Source organism: Gekko japonicus, unplaced genomic scaffold (assembly GCF_001447785.1).
Source record: "Gekko japonicus isolate JY-2015 unplaced genomic scaffold, Gekko_japonicus_V1.1 scaffold3765, whole genome shotgun sequence".
NCBI lineage: Eukaryota > Metazoa > Chordata > Lepidosauria > Squamata > Gekkonidae > Gekko > Gekko japonicus.
The window spans coordinates 16,390-30,253 of record NW_015174957.1 but is presented as its reverse complement, the minus strand read 5'-3'; the positions used below and the strand labels follow the sequence as shown (position 1 = coordinate 30,253).

General features: G+C 40.6%; 1 protein-coding gene across 1 annotated transcript in view; it reads right to left on the bottom strand.

Moving 5' to 3' along the window:
• The window catches only part of LOC107122103 (unconventional myosin-VI-like), a 98,621-nt gene extending 86,610 nt beyond the window's left edge, over positions 1–12,011 (bottom strand). The window contains exon 1 of the mRNA XM_015425134.1: positions 11,974–12,011. The gene's annotated coding sequence lies outside the window, so the exon portion shown is untranslated. The remainder of the gene's footprint in view (positions 1–11,973) is intronic.
• Between the last annotated feature and the right edge of the window lie 1,853 nt (positions 12,012–13,864).

Genomic DNA, 13,864 nt, shown 5'->3' with positions numbered 1-13,864 from the left:
TGGAAGATGGACTTGGCAACCCTAATATATGGAGACAGGTTTGAGAGAATTATTCCAATGGTATTTCCTGACATATAGGTGAAACAGGAGATGGGGGGGGGTGGAAACATACAACATACTTCCCTCATGACAATACCACAGACCAGAGGCTCTTTGTCCCTGCTTGCCTGTACATTTGACAGACAAAAGACTAGCCATTTGGTCAGTAGAAGATGCCTGAGGCAAGAGCTTAGGTTTGTCCATCCATTGTCTTTATGAACTGAGCAGAGAAGAAGGGGGGGGGTCGCATGGAGGATGTCTGACCATGCAGCTGGCCTGGCACTTGTTCTAAGCTTTCCCAGCTAGAATGTGGTTCTCCTAGCCCCCCAGCAAAAGCCACTGTTTAAGCCAAGCCTGGCTTTATGAGAGCACTGCTTGTGGATGTTCAGAGGTTGTTTTTGGGGTGTTTCTCTCTTGGGAAAAACCACCCCAGCTACTGGGTCTGTGCTGCTGGTTACAACTCTTACTCAGCTTAGAGGGAACACTGGTCATAAGAACCATATCATTCCAATCTTGTTCCACCTACACTGGCTTCCAATTTGCTTCTGGGCTCAATTCAAGGTGCTGCACACCCTGGGACCAACATACCTTAAGAGCTGCCTTCTCCCATATGAACCTACCTGCTCACTGTGGCCATCCTTGGGAGGCCTGCTTCAGTTGCCCCCACTGTCTGAAATTATACCTTCTCCACCATTTTAACTCTCTCCCAAGGAGGTTCATCTGTCTCCCTCTATAGCTGTTTTTCACCAGCCAGTGAAGACTTCTTTGTTTTGTCTGGCATAGCCCCAAGAATGGTTATTGGTCCTGCCTCTAGTGTTGTTTGTTTATGTGTTTTTAAATGAACTTTATATTTAAACTGCATTTTATTTATTTATTTATGTTTGCCACCTTGCGGACCCTGATTGGGTGGAAAGGAGCATTAAAATATTCTAAATAAATAACATGAGATGGTTGCTATATCCATTGATGCGTATTTTCTGGGGAAATCTGAACTGGAAAATTTTCTGATTCAAATAACGTTAGCAAAACTAAAACAGTCTTGATTGATTTGCAGCACAACATCATTGCCCTGACATCTACACAACAGCCATGACATCTATAGACTATGCTTACATATGTGGAGTGGAAAAAATGTTCATGGAAAGAAAACATTCCACCCCACATCACTGCCCATATATTTAAGAAGCACAGTAAATGAAGTATTATATCCAGTGCATGTTCTCCCCTAAAAGCAGCACTGGATGAAAACATACACACATAATGAAACTCTACCTTCTCTGTAGGGCACCATAGGCCTCTCAGGGCCTGTACCTGGCAACCACAGCTGCCAGGGAAAGTCAGGTGCTTCCGCACAGAACCATTAGAGAGAAGCTAACAATAATCTTCCCAATTAAGCCCCACCCTAACGGCATTGGATTAAAAATACAAACACATATGACTAACAATGCAATGACGCAGAGTCCCCACAGGCAGAGCACGAATTCTCCAGATGCCAAAATGATTGGAAACTACTGCTCACCCGCTGTACCTGGTATCAGGTGCATCTGTGCTCAGATCAGAAGCATCTGATCCCCACCATGCAATAGCAAATGGACACATCTCACTACTGGCAAATTTCAGACACAAGATTATCCTTAGAACTGCTTCTTCACAGAGGGAATCAATATTTATTTATTTATTATTTATTATTTATTTATTTATTTATTTATTAAATTAGATTTTAAAACCACCCTCCCCTAGGCCTGGTTAAGGACAGCCAGATGTCTCTCAGGCCGGGGACCACCAGTAAGTTCTTATCTGCCAAGCGCAACACTCATCGGGGGGTATACCAGGCCTTGAAGGTTAACACCAGAACCTTGAACTTGATCCGATACTCCACCGGGAGCCAGTGCAGCTTGTGCAGCACAGGTAGAATATGTGCCATTTTTGGGGTCCCCATAAGGACCCGCACCACCACATTCCGGACCTGTTGGAGTTTCCGGGTCAGTCTCAAGGGTAGCCCTATGTAAAGCAATCTACAAGAGTCTAATCTGGAGGTGACCATTGTGTGGATTACTGTGGCTAGGTCAGAGCAAGACAGGTAGGAGGACAGGTGCCACACCTGGAGCAGCTGGAAGAATGCTAGTCAGGCAACATATGAGATCTGGGCCTCCACTGACAGGGAGGCATCCAGAACCACACCCAGGTTCCTGACAGTTTGTGCCAGTATTAAGGGCACACCATCAAAAGCCAGGAGCCCAAACCTGAGTCCACCCCACCCAGCCACAGAATCTCCCTCTTAGTAGGATTCAGTCTCAGCCAGCTCTACTTCAACCATTCCACCACCGTCTCCAGCCCTTCAGCCAAATTTGCTGGGGTGGCATCCAGCCAACCACTCATCAACAGATATAGCTGGGTCTCATCAGCATATTGGTGACATTCCAGTCCAAAGCTCTGCACCAACTGAGTAAGGGGGCCAAATTGGAGAGAGGATTGTCCCTGAGGATGCAGCTTCCACTATATTGTGTCTTTGTATCTGCCAGACACTACCTAGTGCTATATAGAAACAGCAAGACACACAAGCTGTCTTCCCCCTTTTAAGTTAAATGCATATTTTCGTTTATACATTCAGGTACCATCACTATTTCCTGATGGTTAACTAGCCAATAACTCTTCCCTATCCCAGCCTATTCCTCTTCATAAAACACAACTGTTGCTTTAAAAAAAAATACACATGCTTTCCATAACAAACACATCTCAAGGAGAAGCCAGATGAATATTCATTTCCCCCCATCACTCAAACACTCCAACACAAGGAACAAATTGACCTGAAGGGATTAAAAAAAAAGTCAGCAAGAAACAGACAAAATTATTTAACACTCTTTAACACAACATCTGTGTCTACATACTCATTGTGGAATAAAATGAAGTCACAGAAGTTCTGCTTCTTTTCCACACTATTTTTTGTTTGTTTGCTTTTGAATTACTGTACCACAGCTATTTTGGTCTACTGTGTCAAGCAACAAAAACCCCACCCTGATCTGGATAGCCCAGGATAGGCCCAATCACGTGAGATCTGAGATGCTAAGCAGGGTTGGCCCTAGCTAGTATTTGGGTGGAAGGCCTCCCAGGAATATCAGGGTCATGATGCAGAGGCAGGCAATGGCAAACAACCTCTGAACGTCTCTTGCCACCGGAAGTCAGCTGTGGCTAGATGGTACTTTCCACCACCACCATCACAAAACCCCCATTTTATAAGAATGTTCAGTATGCTGTAAACCCCTTCAGAAAATCAGGCCAACAGGAAAAGTTATACAATAGGAATAAATCTGATTTCCTTGTTAATATATGTAGAATTTAGCATTATCAACTTCCTCTCATTTAAGCAAGCATGTAAGGCAGCAGGTTTTTTTTTCCAAGCATGAACTTATAGAGGCTACAGCCATTGAAACAACTTGGATTTCATGCTTCTATCCCACCCTTTGCCCTATTGCTGTAATGTTTAATAATGCCTGTGTATTAGTTCTTATCACCACAATCCTGTAATCCCCCCCAAAAAATTCAGTGTTAAAATAACCACCATCAACAATTTATTCTGGACTGGAATTCTGCTAGACCTTTGTTACTGAACTCAACTAAAGAGGAGTCTCAGTTTTCACTTCCCTGTTAATGTGTTATATCTGTGGCATAAAATAACTTGACTTGGTTGTCAACCTTTGTACTTCCCTGAACGGCAGATCAGTTCCCTAAGCCATTTTATGACTTAATGATTTCAAGAACTCTGCAAGAAATTAGCTCACTTTCCAGCACTATGGGAACCTTAAAAAAAAGCACGTTAATTGCTAGCAGGCAACTGATATTTTAAATCTATTAAGTATTTTGAATTAAATTAATTAAACCCACAAGGAACACCCCCCGCTTCTGAGCAGGAGGTTTGCCACTATCAGATGGTTCATTTAATATACTTGAAACCCACAGGACACTGGGTCTTCATATTCCAACTGATGGGTTGTCTTACCTGCCCACACAGCCAACACAAGAAATGGTAGCGTGTGGGTAGGCTGTGCAGTCCATACTTGGGAATACATGATACTGTCACACCCTTCCCCACCATGTTACACAAAAAAACTTACATAGTTTCCCATCAGAAGACCACACCAAACACTGCTCCCTTGCTCTGTTGTCTGTGAAAAACTAACACAGGAATCTGCAGCCACGGCTCAGTATGGAAACAAATATGACTTTTTACAAACAAAACAAAATCTTTAAGTTCAGACACATTGGAAGGACAGCTGGGATGCTAGAATAACCAGTTGTGAAGGGAATGGTAGGCAAGTAAAGATTTGCCTATGGGACTAAAGGGTTTTTGGAAACACCATATATATAAAGGGATAGAGGTGAACAGCTGCCAGTAATTTTAGTGTGAGCTATGTACAGATTTATGCCCCTGTGCTAAACAGCTGTGCACAGTTCTCCTGTGTATATTACTTATTTGGGAGATACCCATGTGCAGTAGTTCTACTAAAAGACTCAAAAATCAATGTTAAGGATGCAAAAACTTTATGGATAATCAACATGACATTTATCAGTTACGTAGCTTTCTTAGACTGAGTCTTTGTTCATCTCTTGCTCTGAACTTCTTTTTTATAATATTTTTATTGATTTTCAAATATTAAAATACATAACAATTTACTGAGCTCGTCTTTCCAGTAGAATACATAGATATAATGAAAGTTAGTAGTTAATATTCAGGAACTACCACCTTTCGATATAGTTTGTACGATTTGAAGAGGGGTCTGAAAGAGAAATGCTATCCGCCACTTTGTCCATGATAAGGTGTTCCCATATCTTAGAATACCAGATGGAAATTGAAGGAGGGTCACTAGTTCTCCAACAAGAAGCTAAAGTTGTTTTCACTGCGGAAAGAAGCAGTGTTATAAATCTTTTCTAATCTGTGGAATAGAGTTAGTTTCCCAAAGATTTAACAAAACAACTTCCGGTGTACACGGAATATCATATCCTATAAGGTTTTTTATGTGATGTAAAACTTTAAGCCAAAATTGTTGTATAAACAAACATTCCCACCAACAGTGGTAATGTGTACCTATCCTACCACAATGTTTCCAACATAGTGGTGAAAAAGTATTATTTATGTGGTGCAATTTCAAAGGTGTCAAGTACCACTTGGTCATGATTTTTTAGTTTTGCTGTTGTATATTTATAGAGTTTGTGCTGAATGCGAAAGATGACCATATTGATTCCCATTGTGATATAGAAAAGGATCTTTTGCAATCTTTATGCCAAGAATCAGCATACGAAGGTAAGTTTAGGGTTTCTGGATCTAATAAAATTTTATAGACAATAGATATTATACCTCTGTTTGCTAATTTATGTGTTAGTAGTTTTTCAAAATTAGTAGTAGGTCGAGAAAGAGTAATTTGCAGTATTGGTGTATTAAGAAGGTGTTGTACCTGCAGGTATTCAAACTAAGGGATGGATATACTATTTCTAGTTTCCAGTTTGGTCTTTTCTATAATATGTCCTCTATTGGTGATATCGGAAAGTTTAGTTAACTGATTGGATCTCCAAGTTTGAATAGTATGCTCATGTTGCGCTGGAGGAAACCATTTTTGGCCAAGGAATGATGACGCTATAGATATCTCTGGAGCTAGATTTTTCTTTTTAGAATTCCATATTTTCAGTAGTGCATATATAAACATATTGTCTGTTTCTTGGATAGGTGTTATTAGCTTATTTGACCATAAGATTTCATAGTATTTTCTGGGTTTGAAGTCTCTTCTATATATATCCATTCCATCGTGTCCCTTGGATTTAGTATCCACACTAAGGCGGATAGTATTGTAGTTTCATAATCTAAACTTACATCAGGAAGTGCCATGCCTCCTCGTTTCCTGGGCCTTCGTAGATTGGAAAAACTGATTCGTGATTTATGATCTTGCCAAATAAATTTAGTACAGCTATTCTGCCATTGTTTTAGGATATTTTTTGGAATCCAAATTGGAATTGCCCTAAAAAGAAATAAGAGTTTAGGAAAGATAAAAGTTTTATCACATTTATTCTTTCTGGCCATGTCAATTGATTCTGATCCCATCTTCTAAGTTGGTTGTTGGTTATCTGTATAGTCTCAGAGTAGTTAATTTTAAAGATGTTTCTTATATCTAAGGGGATCCTAATTCCCAAATAGGTCCAAGATGAGGTAATCCATTGATATTGAAAATGTTTTTCAATGAGTTTATGGGAATCTTGAGAGAGATTTATAGGATATAGGTTTACATGTAAGTCAGAATGTTGTTGGATTTCTAATAATTTGTTTCTATCGAAAATAATGATTGCTGTGGTTATGAGATGTATAAAACGAAATCGTCGGCAAATAGACTAATTTTAAAAGTGTTATGATTAACTGTGATTCCTTTTATTTGTATAGAGTTTCTAATTTTATTGGCTAACGGTTCTATAACTAAGGCAAAAAGAAAGGGGGAGAGAGGACAGCCCTGTCTGGTTCCTCGGGAAGGTAAAAAATCCTGAGAAGCAATACCGTTTAGAAATACTTGAGCAGTTGGGTTTTTATAGAGTGTGGTGATTACTCTCTGAAAATTTTCTCCAAAATTCATTTCTTTAATAACAGTTTTTTAAAAATTGGGTTCTACACTATCTAAAGCTTTCTCGATATCAAGAGCCATGATACATGTGTCTGGTATATTTTTTTTACAGTATTGGATTATGTTAATAGTTTTACGAATATTGTCCGTAATGTCCCTTCCTGGGATAAAACCTGATTGATTTGTATGTATGTATGAGCTTATAAACTGATTTAGCCTGGTCGTTAAAATAGTAGTAAATATCTTATAATCACAATTAAGAAGTGATATGGGATGGTAAGATTTAGGTGAGGATGGATCTTTACCTTTTTTGGGGATCACTATTATCCTAGCCTGGTCCCATGTTGGAGGGAGTGTACCTGTCTTAAAAATGTAATTGTAAGTGTCGTTAAGAGGTAAGGCTAATATGTTTACAAACAGTTTGTAATATTCTGCCAGGAACCCATCTCGGCCTGGGGTTTTGCTAGGTTTTAATTGTTTAATTGCTTCTTAACTTCTTGGGTTGTTATAGGTTTATCTAAAAATTCTCTATGTTCTTGGGAGATTTTCTTAACTAAGTTGTGGGATTGTAAATATTCTGTTATTTTAGAATTAAGTGGGTTTTCCGTGCTGTATAACGTTTGATAGAATTTGACAAGGAATTTAAAATTTCTTTAGATGTAATTAAAGTGTTTCCCTGTTCATCTTTTTAAAAAATTACATTTCTTGATATTTGTTCTTTTTTTATTTTCCAGGATAGAAGCTTCATGGATTTGGGGTGTCGGAACCAATATTTTTGTTTGAGAAATAATATTTTTTTTTATCTGAGCTGTTTCAATAACTTCTAGTTTTTTTACGTTCCCTCGATTTGGAGAAACCCGTGGCTTGGATTTGTGTTGGAAACCATTTAGAATTAAACACAGGGATATTTGGTTTTTTTGAGGTGCGTCTCCTGTATAAATAAAATGTCTGGTTGCATTTTCACCAAAGAAGAGGTTAATCTCTTCGCTTTTATTCTCCTGTTCAATCCGCTGCAATTCAGAGAGAAAACTTTTATAATACTATCCATAACTTCTGCTTAATTGTTGACCAACAACTTTTTCATTAGTTTTAAATCTTGTTTGTCATGTTCTGCTGACGAATTTCTTGTAAATATACTACGCTTCATATTCCTTCTATATTGAAGTGTTTCTAATGAGAGATTGTGCAGGACCAATATGCGGGTAGCGTTGAATGCTATGCCGTTTTCTGCTCTTGATTTTTTTTTAAATGGCATCTCGTGTACGAGAGTCAGGGATTATGGCTACGACATCTCTTGGAACGTTCTCTGTGCATCTAGTAACGGGGCCCAAACGATATGCTCTATCTATTAGTGGAGCAATCCCCTCCTCCAACTCCATTGCCTTTGCTAGCCATGAGGCTAAAAAAGTTTTTAATTCAGACTCACCCTCAGCGGATTCGGGCATCCCGTGGAATTTTAAGTTAGTTTCTTTTAGTTTATTATCCAATGCCATAATTTTTGTTTTAGCCCATTCTTCTGACTTTTGGAGGCACTGCACCTCTCCTTGCATTGTAATGGTGCTTTCAAGGGCTGATTCGGCTGCTTGAGAAACTTTGTTGAGTGTTTCCGTTAATTTTTCGAGTCGGTCTGTGAAAGGCTTGAGTGCTGATCGAATTTGGTTGCCGATGCTGTTTTCCAGATGCAAAATAGTGTCTAGAAATTCTTGGCGGGATAAGGCAAAGCCCTCCGCTTCATTAGGCTTTTCTCCGTCGGCCATTTTGTGCCTGGTAGCAGTCTGGGAGGCCGTAAGCGTCTTTTGTTCTTCTTTCGGGAAGTAGCTCTTCAAAGTACCTCGTTTATTTTTATTGTTATTCAGTTTTCCCATCGTTATAGTTAGAAATAGGTTGATTTCGCAGGGTTAGAAGGTGAATAAGGAGGTGCAGATGGAGGAGCAAAGTTCCTAAGCATCTGCCATGAAGCTCGGCAACACCACGCCCCCCGTTGCTTTGAACTTCTGACACAGCTTGGCTCTTTAATTATAAAAGGTTCTGGATCCCTGACCAAACACAAGAATATCATGCATTGGTGGGAAGGGGGGAGGAGTGGCAGTATTCCAGAGAGCCAAATGGGATTATAGAAGAGGCTTTAAACCTATCCGGTAGAATCTGTAGTTCGTTTCTCTGAACAAAAACACTTTCCTGAGCTACAAAAAGAAAACAAAAAACTTCTGTGCAGATCATGGGAGAGAGAACTGCTGTTCAAGAACAAGTCTAAAGCCTCCAATTAGCCTGAAAAACCAATTTAATGGTTCTTTACCACCTGAACAATTTTTTTATTAAACTCTACTTATTGAGATAAGGACACCTGTCACAATCAACTTTACCTGGTGCAAAAATAGTTGGATTTGAGTTAAACTCTTTAAAAATCCAAGAACCACTACTAGCATGAACACAGCACCTCCCATAGAAAAACTGTGCAGGGTTTTCAACTCTACAATCACCATTTATAATCTTACCTATCTCAATTTCACCACCCAGGGAAAAGTTTAAATTTCTAACAGAGAAACATTAAATGATTTCCCCCGTCATGGCAAGTTTGCTTCTAGACACCATGTGGTCCATAGACATCATCCCCTGTTTTCAGAAGGCCCTCACTGATTTCTGAATTAATGCTGACATATTGACTTGGATCTTATGCACGCTTCTCCTTGTCCACTGCAGGGATGTTCCTCTATAGCAGACCTTGTCCCTCTGCTACTAGGCACTTTTGGACTCCTTGAAAAACACTGGTCTTGCATGAGTGGAAGTGCCAAATACCAGAAAAAACTCACTCCACCATGAAGGGAAGCACACAGAGGAATGAAGGCACAGGATCAAAGCCATCATATTCATATTTCACAGCCCTGCTATCATAAGGTATCCTTTAAATTGCCATTATCTTTAGCTTTTTACATTAGCACAATATACTATCAAAAATTAGTTCCTAACCTAAAACACATTTCTGGTTACTGCACAATATTTATTTATCTATCACATTTTCATTTCACACTTCCTGCAAAGAGTTCATCCATTGTAACTTCTGGAGGGGATGAACATTGCCTCATAGCTGTCTGTGCATGTATATGTACACACACACTACCTACTTAGAGAGCTACGGACATTCAACAAGCAAAAAAAAATTTGGTGGAACGGTTCAAGAGTCAGACTAGGGTTGCCTCTATCTAGAAATGTTACCTCTGTTTCAAGTACTTGGAGGTACTCCATCCATGTCATACATCTGATGAACAGGTGTCACTTGGAGGTACTCCATCCATGTCATACATACATTTTTTTAAGTGCTGCATGGGTTTCTGTCTTGTGATTGCAGTGCACACAGGTATTCGGTAATCAGTATAAAATGGTCCATGGTGTGATATTCAGGTGAGTAAGGAAAGGAACTTTCCACCCAACACTTTCACTTATCTGTTCTTGCTGTCGTATGTCAAATGTTACTAGGATAACATTTAACTTCTCCCCACTACACATCCTAGAGAACTTTCTGTCCTGCTTCCTTATTTTTTCCTGATTTAATTACAGTAGATGACTACATCAAGGGCTCTGGACCTCTCTGCTATCACCAGAGACTTATGTTCCACTCTCATCATCACATTCTGAATTAATTAGCAGGTGGCATGTAAATTTAATGAAAGAGGCAGGCAAGATAACCACCACTGTGTACAAAGAAAATAAAGCACCATTAGTTTTACCTTCCCCAAATAATCATGAACACTGATCTGAAAGTCATCTTCTTGATTTCATAGTGCTTTATGCAACTTGAATACGATCTTAAGTAGGCAAACCCAAGAAATCATAAGGAAAAATATTTCAGAGTTCAAAAAAACCCAAAAAAACCACTGTGATAAAGGTAAACTGTGTGTACTGATGTATTACTGCAGATTCCAGAAATCTGCCAGCTCTAAAATAAGGCAGCCGATAGTCAAAACACTAGTGAGATGGTATTTAATACCATTCAAAAGAAATACCCTGTTGCACATCTAGTGGGCATGTCTAGGCATTAAGCAATTTACAAAAACATATTTCAAGATACTGAAATGTAACTCAGCAACTAATTGTAAAAATCCCAGATTAGCAGTTCTGGACATTTTTCTGCCGAGATGCATGACCACCTGCACAAAGAGCTGATTTCTTTCCTATTAGTAGCACCCAAGTTTGTCATTAGAAAGGTCTGAGTATCTCCAGGGAAAACCTGACATAGCAAAATCTGGGCTAGAATCGTGGGGAAGATGACATGGCAAATAAAGATTGCTGAAGGACTGGTGAACCAAAAAGCTTCCTCACTATCTACCTTTTATTGGTCAATTATATAGATCAGTCTTCTAATATCCATGTACCACCCAAACCAATATTGTACAGTTTGGTCACCAAAAAAGGAAGAATATACTCCCAACAGGATCTCTTAAGTGTCACTGAAACACAGTTCTATACACTGCACCTCTTTGCATATTTAAATTTTTATTTATTTACTTACTTCCAATTTATACTCCGCCTTGCCGGTACAAACTGGCTCAAGGCGGCTTACATAAGTTAAAATACAATAAGTGATTGTTTATAGCAATAATCATTATTAGGCAACCACTACTAATTTTAAGAGCATGGGAGGGGGAGACAGTTTTCTTAGTTCAGCAGTATCTCCCAGTCACAATCACTTCCTATAGTGTGTGCAACTAGGACACTTAAAAAGTTCTTCTGGAGGTGAACATTTAACCTGCAACTATTTCCACCCATGGATTCCATAATTACACAGATTAGATCAGTCCACACCTCAAGTGCACTGAGGGAACAGGATTTTAAATAATTCAGCCTTTACCCTATTTTATTTTATTTTCAAACAGTGTATACACACACACAAAGGTGCCTGGCGTATGACTTTACAGGTAACTCAACTCCTATGGCTGAAAAGTACCGTCGCGAACAACTTTCCAAAACGACCGTCTACTTTGCATTGTACAGATTAAAATACCGACCCGATCCTAACGCCAAGCTAGCGATAGAAAAGCCGGCGTCTCCACTTGATGGTACGAACGTACCGACACCAGAAACACCAGCAACTAATACAACAATGACTGCAGGCGAAGGGAAGTGTCAGGCGAAGGCGAACGAAGGAGGGAGCAGCAGGGGAGGGGGAGCAGGAACAGGGAGAAACTTGAGCGGAGGCTGGGGAAAGAACTTGGGACGGAAAACAGGGACGGGGGCGCTGAGATGGAAGAGAAGAGCGCAGGGAGGCACTCCCAGGACTGCGATGGAAAGAGAGAGAGAGAGAAGGAAATGGAGACTCGGGGCAAGGCTGACTGGTTACCTGCTGTCGTCGCAGCCACCGAACTCCGTCCCCAGCTGATGCCGACTCGGCCCGGGCGCTGCGCTGCTCTCGCTGCCCCAAGCGTTCCCGGGAGCCGAGTCCGGCCGGGACTGGGCGGAGCTTCCCCTGACGTCACGGCAGGACGGGCAGAGAAAGCGTCGAGCGTTTTGAAGCCGGCCGGTGTAGCTACTTGAACTGGTGCTTGTCAGATTTCCCACACCGAATGCTACTGAGCATGCTCAGGCACAACGGAGCATGCTCAGTGGCAGTAACCGAAGCTCCTGTGGCCTTCTGTTTCCTGCGCAGGGAGTCAGAGTGCAGCTCCCCTGGTGAGAAATATTAAGTTCAAGTGAAGGGAAGGAGGCTTAAAAGATTGCGCTGTCGTATATACAAATAACGCTAATACTGTAGAGGGAAGAACTACTGGGTAGTTGATTTTGAAAAAAGTAAGAATGTAAAATTGCTGAAGAGCTGGCAAAAATAGAGCATGCTCAGTCTGTCCCATTGTGCTTATTGCTCTTAACCTTACTACTATAGCTGCTTTTCCCTCCAAGATGTAGACAGGACTTAAGTGATCCAGGATAATAAGAAAACATTCTTATGATGTGACAGAATACAGAGGGAGAGTGAATTTAAATCATTTCCTGGCTCTACAGTGCCAGTGTCCTAGTCTGAGTTCATAAAACCTATTCTTTTAGTTCTCCCTTTCTATAGAATAAGACAAATCTCTGTAGATAGCAAGGTGATCTGAATGTAGTAAATTCACTTTCAGAAGAGAGGAGGGGCCATTTGGAAACCACATGTTGGAAGCAAATCATTCCCTCCTGTCCTAGTGGAAGGCCAGTACTGTTCCCTTATCAGAAATCTTTGGGTTGCCAAATTCAGCTTCGAAAAATCCTGGAGATTTAAAGCTGATGCCGGAGGAGAACAGGGTTTGGGGAGGACAGAGAGTGCAGCAAAGATACAGTGCCACAAGGTCTGCCCTCCAAAGCTGCCATTTCCTCCAAGGGAACTGTTGTCCAGATATCAATTGTAACTCTAGGGCCCACCTTGAAGTTGGTAACCCTGACCCAGGTTGCAGTCAACAATCAAATGTACATCATTACATTTATCAGGGAGGGGCTCTTTCTCCCATGTCAGATATTAGATACAAGAAGATGTTTCCTCACGAACCCTTTTAACTTCTCTAAAAAATGGAGACAAGATTTGGGTAAAGCCTTGTGGACTGCAGTCCTCCTTATCTGGCAGTCTTGTTCCAAAAAATGTATCAACATACACAAGATCCTCTCCTTCCCAAAGGCAATTGTACTGCCACCGCTGATTCCACAGATGCTCATGCAGTGCTGAGAGCTAATGCTTTAATCCTTTTGCTAAAGGGTTAGGGATGCATTCCATAAGAAACTGAGAGCCACCACCATGGCAACTTGCTTGTTGAGATGGCATCTTTGGAGAGTGTTTCTGTGAGCATCTAATGAAGACAGCATCAGACATTCTATTAGGAATGGACTATTGAATCTGATCTATACCCCACAGCTTCATGTGTCCTCTGGAGATGCAGTAAAAATAGGTTTGCCAGTTGGAGTCTAGAGATCTCCCAAAACTGATCTTCAGACTACAAAAATCAGTTCCCCTGGGGGGAAAATGGCTGCTTTGAATGGTGGAGTATATAGCATTATACCCTGATAGGGTCCCTCCCCAAACCGTGCCCTTCTCAGGCTCCACCCATAAATCCCCAGGTATTTCCCAATGCAGAGTTGGCAACGCTAACTAAAAAGATGACACCAAGTAGCCCTTGAAATGTATTGCTTCCTTCAGAATCACCATGGCATTGAAAACACTGAGGGCAGGGGTCATTTCGTAGAAAAAGAGGTGCAGGAGCTCATTAGCATAA